Source organism: Gymnogyps californianus, chromosome Z (assembly GCF_018139145.2).
Source record: "Gymnogyps californianus isolate 813 chromosome Z, ASM1813914v2, whole genome shotgun sequence".
Lineage (NCBI taxonomy): Eukaryota > Metazoa > Chordata > Aves > Accipitriformes > Cathartidae > Gymnogyps > Gymnogyps californianus.
The window spans coordinates 57,233,748-57,249,704 of NC_059500.1; positions in this window are offsets into that span (position 1 = coordinate 57,233,748).

Genomic DNA, 15,957 nt, shown 5'->3' on the forward strand with positions numbered 1-15,957 from the left:
TGTGTGCCTCTAGTTCATGGAAACATTCCCTGAAGAACACTTATTTCTGCCAGAGACTCTGCCCTTCAAAGCAAATGTGAGATTTCAACAGATTCTGATGATGTAGGAGCCAAATCCCTTTTGCCCCTAGTTCTGAACCCCAACACTAAATTCACCTCTTAAATTCTGTAGAAAGATGAAAATAGGAAGGAGGAAATTATTTCTGGAAGTACCCTGTTGCTGTTACAGATATACTGGGTCAGGTTCATGTCTCACTTAAAAAAAACCCAAACCCATAATTAAGTAATCATGTATTTCTCATTATTTATCCTACAGATCAGCACGTGGATCAGTGATTTCCAGCATGACTGAGAAAGCGTCTGCAAGGAAGTCCAACTTACAAGCAGGAAGGCTTAAGTCCAACTCACCAACATAATAATGAATGTTCTGACATCTTCAAAGATATCTCACAAAAAACCCAGAGCACGCTTGTTTTCTCACTAGGTAATTCTGGCTTTACAGATAGCATCAAACTACTACACAGCTAATGCTGCTTTTAAAAATATAGCGTTTCATCATTGATTCATATAGAAGTTCAATAAGAACAGAAGGGTTGTGTTCACTTTGAGGAATGTTAACTGAATACTCAGCTGTGAATTAGAATATCATATAAGCTCATCCTTATTGACAAATTAATTATTTCTATCATTCATTGCTGGTTTTTTTTTTAGTCAAAAACTCATTAAGTCAGTGGGTGAGCTGTTCTGACAAAGAATAATCAAAAGATAATCACACCAGATTTGAATAATTTTATCATAGCTCATCCACTTTAGGCTTCTCTAGTGATCTAAAGGATGAGATATGAACTTCATTACGAACTGATCATAAATATAATTCAGATGGACGGGAAAGTAATTAGAAGAATTTTTAGCCTGGTAATGAGTTCCCTTTGAAGCTTGTAAGCTGGTCGTTGGACAAATTTGTAAACAATTATTGCTTGTCTACAAGGAACTAGGACGTTGAAGTAGTTCTTGGATTTTATTAATTAAATTAGTTTCTAAGCAGAGAATGAAGAACACTGCCATATAACTTTCTCTTTTGTCTCATTAAGTATGCCTTCCACTGCTGTGATAGCTGAAAGTTTTTAATGACCTCATCACTGAGCTTGAGACCACCTCCATTTTTTTTCAGGCTACAGCTTCTGGTCTAATAAAAGAGATGCTTTCCTCTTACATCCATTACATCACTTATATCTTAGATACTCGAAGCAACTTCATCAGTATTCCTTTGAGAAGCTGCTGAGACAGCATGTGCTTACCCAGCTCTTTCACAAGGGCTGTATCATTGCAGATCATATTACCAGCACTATTACCAGCTGCCTTAAAAGACACAAAAACCTGACCTGGTATGTGGTGCATCATGATGGCTAGGAAGCAGTGACTATATACCATATGTGCAGTATCAGATTCATTACCATTACCACCTGCCCATCTTATTTACCTCATACAGAAAGAGTTTTGCACTGCATGCTCCCAGGAGCAGAGATGGTGGTGCAAGTACATCTCTGTACAGAATGACCCACAGCAGGCCCTGAGGAACTGCCTCCATGCAATGACAAGCAGGCACCATTACTGGCAATCCTGTTTGAGTCTGTCCCAGTACCATGCTTTGCATTACTGTTGCAAGACAGAAAGGTTTCTGTAATACATATACACACACTGACCTACCCCTCTTGGGGTACTCTCATCAAGGTCTGCAGGTAAGGACAAAGGAAACCCACAAACCTTTTTCAATAACCCAACTGCCCCTGCAGCTGGCATCTCAGTACCCGACAACCATGCTGTAGGAACTGCATACCTGAGGATCGTTCTTGGACATGCTCCCTGTGCCAGAGCATAGCATGCAGAAACCTTAAGGCCTGAGACTAGCAGTCTTGCACTCAGACCAGTGCAATGCAGGTTGGGTTCAGCTTAGTGGTCAGTACCTACAAGAAATGGGTCTGAACCACAACCTCCGAGCACCTCCAAACTTTGGTAGGGCCTGAGTTTGGAAAATTGCATGTTTCAGATAGCTATAGTCATTAAAGCACTGATTCAGTAGCTGAGTTTAAAGACACATTCCAGTGTGTCATACTAAGCCTCTAACAGCCCTCAGGAGGCTGTCTCAAAATGTGGTAATGCTACTCCCATGGTCATACACCTGGCAGAATAAGTGCTCCCTTCAATTAAAAATGTCTTTAGCTCTAGGAATGCTAAGATAAGAAAGAGGTACACAGTGCTCATTTGTATGCCGGTATCTACAATATTCAGCCTCACAGATTATCGAGCAGACACAAAGATAGCAGCAAACACAGAATGCACCTATTAATAATAGATTGATTTTCCTCTATGTGCCTGAAAACATTTTCTCATTGAAGACATACATAACCATCAGTACTTCACAGATGTAAAATCTAAAAGGACTGTGGAATTAAGCCTGCCCAGATAACATGTTTGAGTACAACCATTCTTGTTCATGCTTAGGGCAACATCTTGTTAACATGTGTCTTAGCAGTTTTTAACATAATGCATTAGCTCATTACAGATAAGCCCTGAACATAAGCGGTCTGGGTAATCTAAGTGAGAGAAATAATAATGCCTTTCAAAAGGATGAACTGACAGAACAAGAAGTGGAAATTTAACTTCACCAAGCAGACCGTCTCAGCAGCAGTTCCTATAACACAAGTCACAGAAACTTCAAATGCTTATTGGTTTTCCCTGATTTTCCTTCAGCTTGCTGTTCCTAAAGGTACCGGGGGGCTCAGACAAATTGTTTAGGCTTGGAATTGGGAACATACAAAGGAACCATTTCAAATCTTATTTATAAACTTAAGATCTACTTTAAAAATAACTTAGAGGTTTTTTTTAACCTCCAACAGTTCACTTGAAAGGCCGTCACTTTTTTGCTAGCTATAAACTTCTTAACTTCTAGCCTAAGCCCATCAAACCAGGACAATTAGGCTTCAGCTAACATGAAATTCTGCATCCACAGAAACTAATAACAAAATTCCCATGGACCTCAGTAGGACACATATTGCTCCTTCAGACTTGCAGTATATTAATATTAATTTGCCTAAGTATTAAGCCAGAAGGAAACATTTGAATTAAGACTGTCCAATACTGCACCCAAAATGTGTTATAGAAATGTTAGTAGAATTAATATTATTGAATTTCTGCAGAGATGCACATCAAAGTCACAGTATCGGGCAGCTTTATTGCTCACTCATGCTGGGAAGAGTTATTATTCATTGCTCCAAATTCCTCACTTTTAAAAGCACTATATACATTGTCAACATGTAAAACAACCAGTGCTTTCTAAAATATTTATTACCTCCTGTTACAAGAGAGAGCTGTAAACAAAAAAAGTTAGAGCAGCATTCTAAAGACTGGTTAAAAATGGTGAATGCATCATTCTTTCTTGCAATTTTTAATTGTCGAACAAGAGGGATATGCTTTTGCAAAGGCAACACACTTTTTTTTGCTTAGATCTGAGTATTTTGTACAATTAACAAGTCAACCAAATATAGACCACACCTTGACCCTATGAGATGCTGAAAACTTTCACCTCTCCCTCCCACTACTTGCTGAGATCACTTATCATTTTACATGATCTTCTCTTTGTTTCAAAGAATTTGGTAACTTGTTGCCTCGTCTCAGGGAGCAGCTTGCTCCACGTCCTTTTTATGGAATGCTCTGTACCTTGAGGTTGCTTGTTCATCATACAAGGCAAAGGGAAATTGTTCCTCCAAACAGAATTGCCTAGATTTCTGTTGGCATTTATAATACTGCAACTTTAATCCTCTTAAAGAAGCCTATACATTTTGTTGCTCTGAAAACAGACTGAAGAAACAGCCCTGACATCTGAAGTCCCTTATTTATAGCCATACTTGTACTTTTTCGCAGTCACAAAAGTGCTGAGAGAACTCCCCTGTTACTGAACCAGACCACTGCTGGGGTATGTCTGCAGAGTCAGGTAAGCAGCTGTGTGAATGCTCTCTGCCACCCACATCGGAGAGGCTGAAGTCCACCCAACCCTGACTATAACTGGAATGAGAACGTGTGTTTGCCTGCCTGCATGCATGCGGACGTGCCTTTTATCTTGTCGCGATACAGCCAACACTTGGCAGATGGTGTCAGTTCTCAGACAGTTTAGGTTTTGACGAAAGACACTCTAATGTGTCATGTTTGGTGAGAGGCAAGGAGAAGGCTTCTTGCTATCCTGGGAGTGACATTTATTGCACTGTTGACTATAAAGGGAACCCAGGGTGGCTAGCTGAGATGAAGACATCTACACTGTAGGCATCTAAAACATCTAAGACTCATTTTAGTTGACAGGTATGAGTTTCATACTTTAGAAAAAGAAAATTTCACACTGAACCATTGGGGTTTTATTGCTCATTTATTGCTCATTTGCAGTGTACACCTTTCCACAGAGGACAAAAATCTTTAGCTGAGTACTGCATTTTTTAATAGGAGCATTACAACATTTTAATGACAACCATTAAAATATGCATTTCAATCCTTAGTTTTTACTTGTGATTATTCATATTCCATAGGAGTTCATTTTAATTCTCACTACATATTCCATGCCTGTGATTAAATTTATATGTAGAAATACCTTTTGCATTTGCTTCCTTTGTAGAGCAATAAGAAATTAAAAAAGCTCATATTTGCCCACATCAGATTCTCTGCAAACAGGTCACAGATCTATGCAGATGAGAAAGATTTGTCTTCAATAGCAAGTGTCGGCCATAAAGAAATCTGAATACCACAACCCATACCATTGTTTCTGTCAGTCAGTACCATGACTCTACACATACGAGTGCAGTGTCTCCTCCAGAAACCCAGCGCTCTCAAGTCGGGTATTTACTGTTGCCTGATTCTCTAAAGTGCGTCTGGTCCCTCTGGCAACAGCATAAAATCAGGTGAACAAGGATCAGATCTTTAAATGTACTTTGGAGCCCAACAGAGCCAATGGTGAGATTTTTAAACCCTGCCCTGAATGTGTTCTGTTCATACTTCACCCACTGCTACCTAAACCGAGCTTAGACTCCAGATCTCAGGCACTGCTATCTAACTGCTAAATTGGACAAGTGTAAGATTTAGGTATTTTTTAAAAAGCAGATTTGAAAACTGTGTCCTGTCTAGTGCCCGTCTGAAGGCTCCAAGTGGAAGTAGAAAGCCCTTAATTAGGTGGGCGGAACGAAGCAAGCACCTCCCTGTCTGACTGGCTGCTGTCAGTGACAGCAGGGGAGTGCAGCCAGTGAGGCTCAGCACCGCTGGCAGCCGCCGCGGGAAGTGGCTGGCTGGTCTGCAGCTACCAGCGCGGTGACGTCCGGCAGGGAGGAAGCGGGTCCCTAATTAATAGGCCTTGGTGTAGGTTCAGATGTTGTCATGCCTGTGACTTGATAGGTTTAGAGGAAATATATATCTGAAAGGAAGATCTGTCCAGACTGATTGAGTTATACTGCAGTTAAAAGCAGAACAGATGTATAAGCAGAAGTGATGGTGTCACTGAGAATCAGTTACATATCCCATGGGAAAACCTTCATTTGTTGGATAAGGACAATATGCTACACTGCACACATATCCTCCTATAAATGTAATCCATTTTCCCTGCTCTGAAAGCACGTGTGACAGCTGTTCTGCCCAGAAGCAAAACATTGACATTTTATATCAAAAGCATTATTGATTTTTCTTCTTAACTGATTTTGGTAAAGCATTAATAGGAAACATTAATATACAATACAAATCTACAGAAATGGTCAGTCAGCCTTGGAAGTGGAAAAGTTTTGGCATTTTCTGCTAACTCTTCGCATTTCACACTCTTCTGCATTTTCTGGTTCTGTCAGAAGAAAAGGCGTCACATCTGGCTCATCCAGAGAAAAGTTGGAAAAATCCTGAGAAAAGTCTGCTCAGGCAAAATTCACAAAGAAGGTTTAGTTGGTTGATTTCAGACACGCATCTAGGATAGCAATGAGCCAGAACAGGATGCAGATAGCTGAGTTTGTAAGCCGGTGTTCTGGCTGCAGGACCAAAGGACTCCCAGTGCCTGCTGGAGTGTGGTACCTTTGCTGCAGGACATGAATTCTGCTTAAAAGCAGGTGACAATCAGTTCCACATGAAATCTGTAACCTGCTCCCTGTAGGACAGTGTCTCCTCCCACCCCCCATCTCCTGGGGGGTGGTAGTCCCAGGCCATCTGCCTGGAAGTAATGGGCCTTCACTCCAATCCCGTTCTCTTTGGACCCCACTCCCAGCACTCAGGCAGCCCCTGTATCTCATCAGGGCTAACTTTACACCTCTATGCTTACCATATGGTCTAGGACTTACTCTGTCCAGCTGGTAGGATAAACCACACCATAGATAGGGCACAGGTGACTCTTAAAAGAAACAAGAGATGGTACCTCATTAGCTTCTCAGAGAATTCCTACATGTGTGCTGTGTGCTCCTGCTATGAACTGCTGAAAGGCATGTCATCGGGATATCTCAGCCATCAGCTTAATGCTCTGCAGTTAAATTTTGAATGCTTGTGAAATGGTTCCCATGTCCTGTGGCAGAGAGTCAGCAAATGAACACTGTGAAGAAGTCCAATTTTCCTGCTTCCTTTGGAAAGAAGCCAAGACCCTTGAAAGCAGTTTGTGTTTTTTTTTTAAAAAAGGAGATGGTCTTCACTGAACCAGGGAAAATTACTTGACAGCAGTCATATGGATTGAGAGAGATCAAGTCCCCAATCCAGAAGAATTGTATTTACACAAAATGGAACACCTCTAGCAGGGGCTACAGCAAGAACGCCACCACCAAATACATTACAGCCCCGTAATCAAGCCACTTGTATAGGTTGTGGGAGAAGGAGGTTCATGTGCCATGTGGACATGAGAAAAATGCATTTCTCTTACAGAAAACTTGTCTGTCAACAGAGGAATGTAATCTCACACAAAGTTTGGGTCTCGACAAAAAATTTTTTGATTTAAAAAAAAACTTCTATAGGGAAATTCCCAAACAGCTCAATTTCTAATATTTATCTCCTGGGAATTCATTTACCAGGTGCACACAAGAACTGGGAACATTTCCTTTTTGGCCAGCTCCCCTCACTTGTGTTGGCTGCAAGCCACGCAGGTGAGCCTCAGCTGCTGTTATCTAAGCTATGAAACACTTCAGAAAAAGAGAGAAAGATATAGAACGATATCCCTATCATCAATGAGCCAAAGTCAGAAGTTTCAGCTGTTGGTACCAGCAGGGAAAATGTAATGATGTTTTCAAGACTTTTACATTTATAGACTTTGTTTAGCTACAATAGTCCTTGCTGAAGGGTAGTTTTGCAGTAGCTGCTATATTTATCATGATGACACTTCCCGTTTGGTGAGAAATACTTTTTTGTATGATAATGCACACATTTTATCTTTTTATTGATCAAAAACCAGATTCTTAATGCAAATGAGGAATGAGGAAGCCCACTGGCTTTTCTAATCTGGTAGATAAGCTTAAGCCCAGCAGTAAATGAAGTATGCAGCTGAAAGATGTATGCAATGGAGCGTCGATTCAACCTTGAAGGCTATGGAAGCTGTGACTGATTCATACTTTTCACTGGTACACTCTGTCTCAACTGTAAAAATACTCTACTGAAACCTGCTGGGAGACCTGTGTCTGCCGAACTGGCTGCTTTCCATTCCATCTTTAGTAGTAGTAGCTTTTCTGTTTTAAGTTTTGTCATCAACAAATTGATTTTACATTAGAAACTTGCCTTTGTCATCATGAATGATGTGTAATAGTCTCCAAAACTCAATTCCCAGTTTACTGCAGAGATACTCCTTGCTCAGAACATATTGCTGACCTCTGTGCAATTTCACAGTTGCTACCAGTTTTGTTTTGAAATCAGTCATTGTCATCAACTCCAGAGTAACAAAGGTATTAAATCTAATGAACACAAACATGTTTAAATGGCATGTTTAAATTCTGGATCATCCGTCCCATAAGCTCGTTATACTGTTTTGTTGCTCTGAGTTTAGGTGAATTCCATAAGAATTTCAGTCATTAAGAGCTTTGGCAAGCTTGATTTCTGTACTGAAATTAGAGGGGATTCTGTTATCCACCGTATTACTGAAGCATTTCACACTTGTGCTTCTAGCATGTTGCACCAACCAGCCCTCCGCGCTGTTTGTTTTCTGTTCAAATTCAGATTGAAGAGGTATCCCATCTCACACAGATAATCCCCTTGCAGCCTCTCCCAGTGACTCTCCCAGTGACTTTGTGGTAGTTTCTCTCTTGTCAGAAGTATTGCTGCTTTGCATTTTTGACACAATATCAATTATGGTCCTTCATCGTGAACATCCCAAGCCCTTCTGCTGATATTGAAGTTTTTAGGCCCACCCAGAAGGGGAATATGCAGATCTAGGCAGTCAAAAGGATACTCCTTGAATCCATGTCCTGAAGTGACACTACTCGTGTGAATGTGCACATCTTCCCTGACCATTTTGGAGGGTGTTCACCACCTCTTTCTTTTTCCCTGTTTCTCTCAGTAGACATAACACTTCTGCTTCAAAACTAAATATAATCTAAAAGCTTGTATGATAGGACACACAGAAATTTATCAGTACCATGTAAATAAGAGCAGCACTGACAGATGTAGACAAAAAAATGATGTGATGGCATTCAGTTTTCCTTCCAGCAACCCTCTCACAAAACCTACGCATGCAAAAAAGGTTTCCATATTTGAAAAGACCATTAAATAATATAAATAGGCCCGTCTGATTCAGATTTCACCAGTAGCCACTTCTCTCAGGGACTCTGCTTTTAGGTTTCATACAGCGCACCTTGGCATATGACACAGATGGGTATTAATTTATATAACAGGGGACCTTGCTACTTGGGCAATAACTAAAGTTACTGATCAGCATAATCTTTCGAGGGGCGAAGTTCAGTTTGAGACAGACCATACCATAAGGCTGTCTAACTCTAGTTAGACATCAAATGAACACAAATTTTTATTTCCTCCCTTTGATTTCAGAGGAACTCCTTGTGTACCTTAAGTCCTAAATTCAACCAGCATCTAAAATTGGACATAATAGATCCCATCAAAGATGACAAAATGATGGGACAGCTGCTTGAAAATAAAAGAAATAAAAAGATTTCATGTGAAGATTTTTTTGGCATGTTAAAATCTGACATTGTGAGCCTTGAATATGGATTTCAGACCCAGAGGTGTAAGCACCTAAATAAAATCTCTGGTCTGATTTTCAAAGATATTTTCTACTAAGATCCCTTACTAAAACTTGAAATGGCTAATAGCTTCTCTTCCCATCAGAGTGAAGTGTGGATGGCTCACACATGCTAATCAAGCCATACATCCATATTTGGTGGCCTCAAGGCAAGCTTGGGTTTGAACTTTAGAAACAGTGATCAGGATTCAGTTGCCAAAAAGCACCTAAGGCTGCTTGAAATATCTAAGATATATACATGGATGAAGTGATCGTCCCTTTGTACTAGGCATTGGTGAGGCCGCACCTCAAATACTGTGTTCAGTTTTGGGCCCCTCACTACAAGAAAGACATTGAGGTGCTAGAGCTCATCCAAAGAAGAGCAATGAAGCTGGTGAATGGTCCAGAGAACAAGTCCTATGAGGAGTGGCTAAGGGAACTGGGGTTGTTTAGCCTGAAGAAAAGGAGCCTCAGGGGAGGCCTTATCGCTCTCTACAACTATGTGAAAGGAGGTTGTAGCGAGGTGGGTGTTGGTCTCTTTTCCCAGGTAACAAGCAATAGGACAAAAAGAAATGGCTTCAAGTTGCACCAGGGGAGGTTTAGATTGGATATTAGGAAAGATTTGTTCACCAAAAGGGTTATCAAGCATTGGAACAGGTTGCCCAGGGAAGTTGTTGAGTATCTAAAAGACATGTAGACATGGTGCTTAGGGACATGGTTTAGTGGTGGACTTGGCAGTTAGGTTAACAGTTGGACTCGATGATCTTAAAGGTCTTTTTCAACATAAAAGATTGATTCTATGGTCTTGGTGGAAATGATACAGGAAACCTAAAGGAGACCCATGGTCTTCTGGAGTGGTACAAGCCAGCTAGATGAGATACAGCCTAATGTGTCTCAAAAGGCACTGGCTACGTAACATGTGGATGACTGACACCCAGCACATCAGTACCACTTCTGCTGTTGGATATGAGGTGTTTCCATAAGCTTGTTCCCTTGGAACCAAGAAGGGAGGTCTCCCTCCTCCCATCTGCCCTGCCAGCCAGGAGAAAACCTAGGATTTTATAGAAATAGCTCCCTCTCCAGAAGCATACCATCCTGATACAGCCAATACACAGTGCCCAATACACTTGCCTGCGTGTTCCTACAGACATGTGAGCATTCAATTATGCATTATTTAGTGCCCCAGCAGAGGAAGGCAAATGTCACCTAGAGAGGAGAGTTAGAAGTGGTCAAAAATGAGCAGTGACTACATTTCCTCCTCTTTCCTATCTATACATGTATACCTTTTTCCATTCAAAATAAAAATATCCCAACCAATAGTAGCCACATTCTTTTTCAAGATGAGCAAATTCATTTAGAAAGAAGCTTAAATGACCAAACCTTAACATACTCCTTGAAATAAGCTTTAAGAAACCCTGTCGTGACCAGGGACCGCAAGGGATTCAGACAGTGCAGGAGTCCTGCAATGAGCTGAAAATGGGTCTCTGCTTGTAGGACCAGACAGTAAACTCTGGAGTTTTTGTTACTGACACAGTAGTTAACCACATACTGAGGACACTGTTTCAGAAACTAAACCCTACGAAGTCTCCACTTCCCCATGGTACAAGTGAGCTTTTGTCATGCCTCTCCCTGCATTAAATCTTTCAGTAATCCCACCTGATTTTAAAAAGTCTTTCCCATCACTTTTTTTTTTTTTTAAGAAGATGGAACTGAAGATTAGATTCATGCAGCCAGTCACAGCCAGTCACTCTGTTGCTCTGATGCCTTTAGGAATTGCAAACAAATGTGTTTCCGGTGCTAAAAAAAGACATTCTAAACAAGTAAAAAATCTCTCCACCAGAGCATCTGTCCTAGTCTGTGACTTATACCTCTTCCATGCAGTCAGTTTCTCTAAACAATGACCCAAGTGTCCTTGTTTTATAGGAAACTCTCTCGTCAGGAACTCTCTCCTGCAAATCCAGACATGCAGAAGTTCAGCACAGGAAGTCAGGCTGTCATGGCTCCAGGCATTGTTAATCATTTTTAAATGATCATTAAAAAGCAGCAGCAGTGAAAGGATGCAGCTCTGGTGAGGTCAGATAACAAAAATGCCTTTTTTTGGCGGGGGGGGGCGGGGCGGTAAAACAAAACCACATTTTGCAGACTGAGTTTTAAAACACTCTATTCAACATCTTGGAGCTTAGGACAGGAAAAGAAAAATACAGTACTGGGCTGACAGTTTCTGAGGCAATTCCTACCCTGCTTCCTGTGGCCCCCTGTTCCCAACAGACAGATCCACACTCCCTCTGTCTTTCTTTGTGCAACCACAGAGACTTTGCTGTACCCAATGTTGTCTCGAGTCTAATACCTCGGGTCTCCAAGACCTGCCAATGCTCAAAGTGCTGTACATTGCAATAATACTGCTCACTCCACGGTTTCTGGGTGCTGTGCCCTGCCTTGAAAACTTCTAAAACCTTTGACTTGTTAAAGCCTTTGGGTTTTAAACCTTTAAAATTCAGATCCAATTTACGTCTTGTGATGCAACCCAATTTCTGCAGTCTATGTGTGCTGTACCTATGCTTTGCCGTCATTAATTATGCCCACCCATGACTTTGGTGTCATTTGTGCCATCAACTAATGCTGACATAAATGTAATTGACCCTATTGTTATGAGAAATGAACAGTGCAATGTATTTCTTCTCCCCCTCTGAACCTTTCCTATACACTACCATATGGTTTCTGTACCAAGGGCACTCCGCCATCTGGACTGTGAAGCCTAATGCCCTGAGGAAGACATTGACATAAACCAATTTATGTTAAGACCCAGACCCCAGACATATGGTATCAGTGTGGCCATACGGCTGGCCCCAGCAGATGAGGATGGATTACCGAGTCCCCAATAGCTTTTCCGCTTCCTCCCTCCATCGGTGGTCCAGGTTCTCAGCTGTGGCAGGCATGTCCATGCAACACCCCAGGGCCCAGCGTGGTTAAAGACGCTGCCCACCCTGCCAGCAGGCTCCTGCCATGGCCCCTTGCAGGCAGGAAAAGCTCTAATCACCCACCCTGAAGCCACCCAGCATATCCTCATGGCACTGCCTCAGCCAGGCAAGAGTGGTCTCAACGGAGGTATCAGAATCAAACCAGTGGCCAGCAACCCTTTTCCTTTTATACCCCCTTTCTTTTTGTGAATTCCCCCAGTTTAACCTCATAGTGTCTCAGCCCCAATTACACTCTTGCCTTCCCCTCCCCAGATCTTGATCCCAGCTGCGCCTCCAGGGGCTGAGCCCTGCACCACCTCCTTCCCTCACCTGCCTGAAAAATAACCTCCGTTCCAGTCAGGAGGAGAGGATGGGTATAGACGAAACCTTTTCACCGTAGATAAAGGCAGGACTTTTTCCTCCAGCCCATTTTTGTTAGTGTCCATGATGCAAATGCTGCCCATCACCAGTACACAGAGAAAACATCGATAACTTCTGGTGGCACCTCCAGCGTGTGCTGCCTGGGCCAGCATCTCAGAGGGGTGCTCTGTGTCCCAGCTCTCTCCTCCTCAGGTTGCCACCCCTGCCTCTACAGGTGAAGCTCACAGCCCAACAGCACTGCTGCGCCAGCCAGCACAACCCTGCAGCCACTGCCAGGAGACAACAGTGAAGCTTTCAATCACAAATATGTGTATTTTAAGAAAAGCTGAGAAAAACTAATGGCTGATGACCTTACAAAACAAAAAACAAATATTTGCTTATTAGTCTGCACTTAACTTCACTATTCAGTCTCGCACCTTTTTATTTAACTTTTTGGGTTTTTTTGCTGCTTGCTTCATTGCAAAGCATTGAACCAGGCTGCTTGGCAACTAATTCACAGCTGTAGTTGCTAAGGAACCACCAAAGAAAGTAGATTAGTCTCCAGTAACCTGTTTCATTGTCAGAGATGTTTATTTTGCATAAAGGCAATAACTGTACACAAAGGGTTTTATTGAACTTGGATGAACAAGCAAATTATGCAGCATTATTTTTCCTTCCAATAGTTTTCTCTGCTGTCACAAAGCTCCATGCAAAGATTTGATCTTTTCCTCAGGAAACAGGATTTATTTATTCAAACTTGTGCACTCCATCCAGGGCCAAACTGGAGGATGTCAGCTTGCAGGCTGCACTCCAGTTTCCACAAGTGCACATGCATGAGGGCTATCGGTGTCCTCTGCCCTTTCTCTCCAGGCGTGCTCACCTGCCAGCCACAACACCAGGCCCTGCCCTGCCCCAGACCTGACAGCCAGGGAGGTCACAACAGACTGCCAAACGACACGAGCCCAAAATAGCACTGCTGCCGGCAGCAGGGTCATTCTGCGGAGCTCATTTTTCCCCTGTTCAGCTGCTGACTGCCCCATCTAGATAACAGGGGAGGGTAGGCTGCACTTGCAAGGCAGGCAGCAGAGCCTCCCCTGCCTGTGCCGCCCTGCAGCCGTGCTGCCCACAGTGTCCTGTCTGCCCTCGGGCTCTGCTGCACGGCAAGTCACCTCCACACACCTCTGCTGGCGACAGCTGCCAGAGCAGCACTGGAACAAACCTCTTCCAAACACTCTGCCTTCAGCAAGGAGCAAATGCCTTATGAGCTGCTTACCCCAAACAAGGAGCCTGACTATGTCTCTTTATTTTTCCTTGGGACCCAGTTCTTCCAGTGGTCTTGTTCCAGCACTTTTTCCTGCACCCAGAGCCTTGTCTGTTGGTGAAATTTCTGACATTTCTTCAAACGCTGTTTGGACCTCAATAGACAAACAGGAAGGGATGAGCTGTTCAAGGATTACAGCAACTAGGGATTTGGAGATAAAGAACAAAAATTGATGCAAGAGGTAGTAAGGACTACTGCAGTCCTCAGAGCTCCCAGGTAACACTGCCCATACCACCTCATCCAGTAACTCTGCTGTGCAGACACTGGCTGCTGACATAAGCACAGATTTGCAGACTTCTGTGCACAGACTTGTGGAGATCCATGGACCACTTCTAAGAGGCCTTACAAAATTAAGTGATAAAAACAAATCTATCATCAGTAAGCATAAATTCTTCACTACATCTCCACTGGCAAAATGTTCAGGGATCTGCAGATCAAAAACAGGTTGAAAGCCAGAAACCCAAAGTCTACATCCTTTAGAGTCACTCAGATCTCCAATCCAAGATGTGAAGAACTCCTCAGTCCATTGATGCACCACCCTAGAAAGTCCTTTCACTTTTTTTACTTATTTTTTAAAAAAGCCAGTCTTAAGATGACAAAAGGAGAAAAGTTTCCAACCATTAAATCTAGTGCTTATTACTATACCGATTAGTTCTAAAATGAAAATTGTAGAAAGTTCCTATGCAGGGTGAATTTAAGTTCCATGGGCAGTCACAGTATGGCAGGTGGAAGTATACAACACCAAATAAAACCAGCACATTCTTCAGTGAACAGCAAAACTAATAAAAGGTGGGTTTCCTACAGATTCATGTTCTCTTCTGCCTTCCCAATGTAGTAAACTCATTTACTCTATTCCTTCATGTCATGGCCAGTCATCATCTACGTGCACGAAGACTGGCTGACTGCTACCAAACAGATTGTCAAACAGCTGAGTTATACCTGCCTTTTTCTCTGAGGCACTAATTTAGGTCTCTTTCCTCTCTTCAGCTATTGATTTTCAAAAAACCCATTGGAACATATTTCATGTTAAGATTTGTATCACCTCCTTCAAACTCAGTTAAATTTGGCCAGCAGGTTGCAGAGTTACCAGGGGAGAAGGAACTGAAACACAACTGGAGAGACAGACCATGTTACCACAGAAACCTCACTTCCTTAGGAAACCTGGCTAAAAGGTGATACACAAGCATTACAGTTACTGAAAAGAAACAAAGCTCTTGGAAAAGTAGGCAACCGACAGTTAAACCTTAAAGGAAAAATGATAAAAAAAAGGTATTGTACAATATTTACAGCAGTTGTGACGTAGGCACCAGTACAGGAATTTCTAGGAAAGGGATCCTAGACAACCTGTTTCAGGTACTTTGAGTCAGCAGGAAAGCTGTCATTGTAGGTTTAATGGAGAGAACTCTGCACTTACATTTTGTGAAAACTGATGAGAGACACATCATCTCACAATGTGTTTTGTGGGGCTGGGTTTTTAATACTCTAGCAAGCAATGCCAGATTCTTCCCACCAGCACAAGATTACAATGTCAACGTGGTACAGCTACTCAGGTGCTAGCATGGGAATTAAATTCACAGCTATATAGCCATAAATTGAACTGCTACCACATAGACTCCTCACGGATGACATTCAACAAAACATGGTGCCATCAATCTCTCTTCTCCGTTCCCTTCTTCTCCCCAGGAGATCCCTAATTGGGGATGTCTGTGTTATACTACCTTATGTTACACTGTCTGGAGGCTGATGTAACTTTTTCAACAGACTGCAAAATCCAGCTGATAACCAATCCTAGGTCATTTTCCTAATTTAGCATTGATTAATGAGCAATCCAGCTGTTGCAAAATTTTCCCAATAGAGCAATTTGTTAGGTCAAGGAGAGGGGAAAAAAAACCCCACCAGTTAAGTTAGAGATGTTTTGTAGAAGCTCCTACAAAACAAGTGCTACGAACACTAAATTCTCCATGTCCAAGTTGTGAAACAATGGCTTGTGTTATATTCCCATGGCAATTTTCTTTAAAAAAGAGAGAGGGCTGTAGTTCTCTTCTCTGTTTTCAAAGTATGATCTCACTCTCCAGTTCTAGTTAAGGACAGAAGCAGCCTAAAATT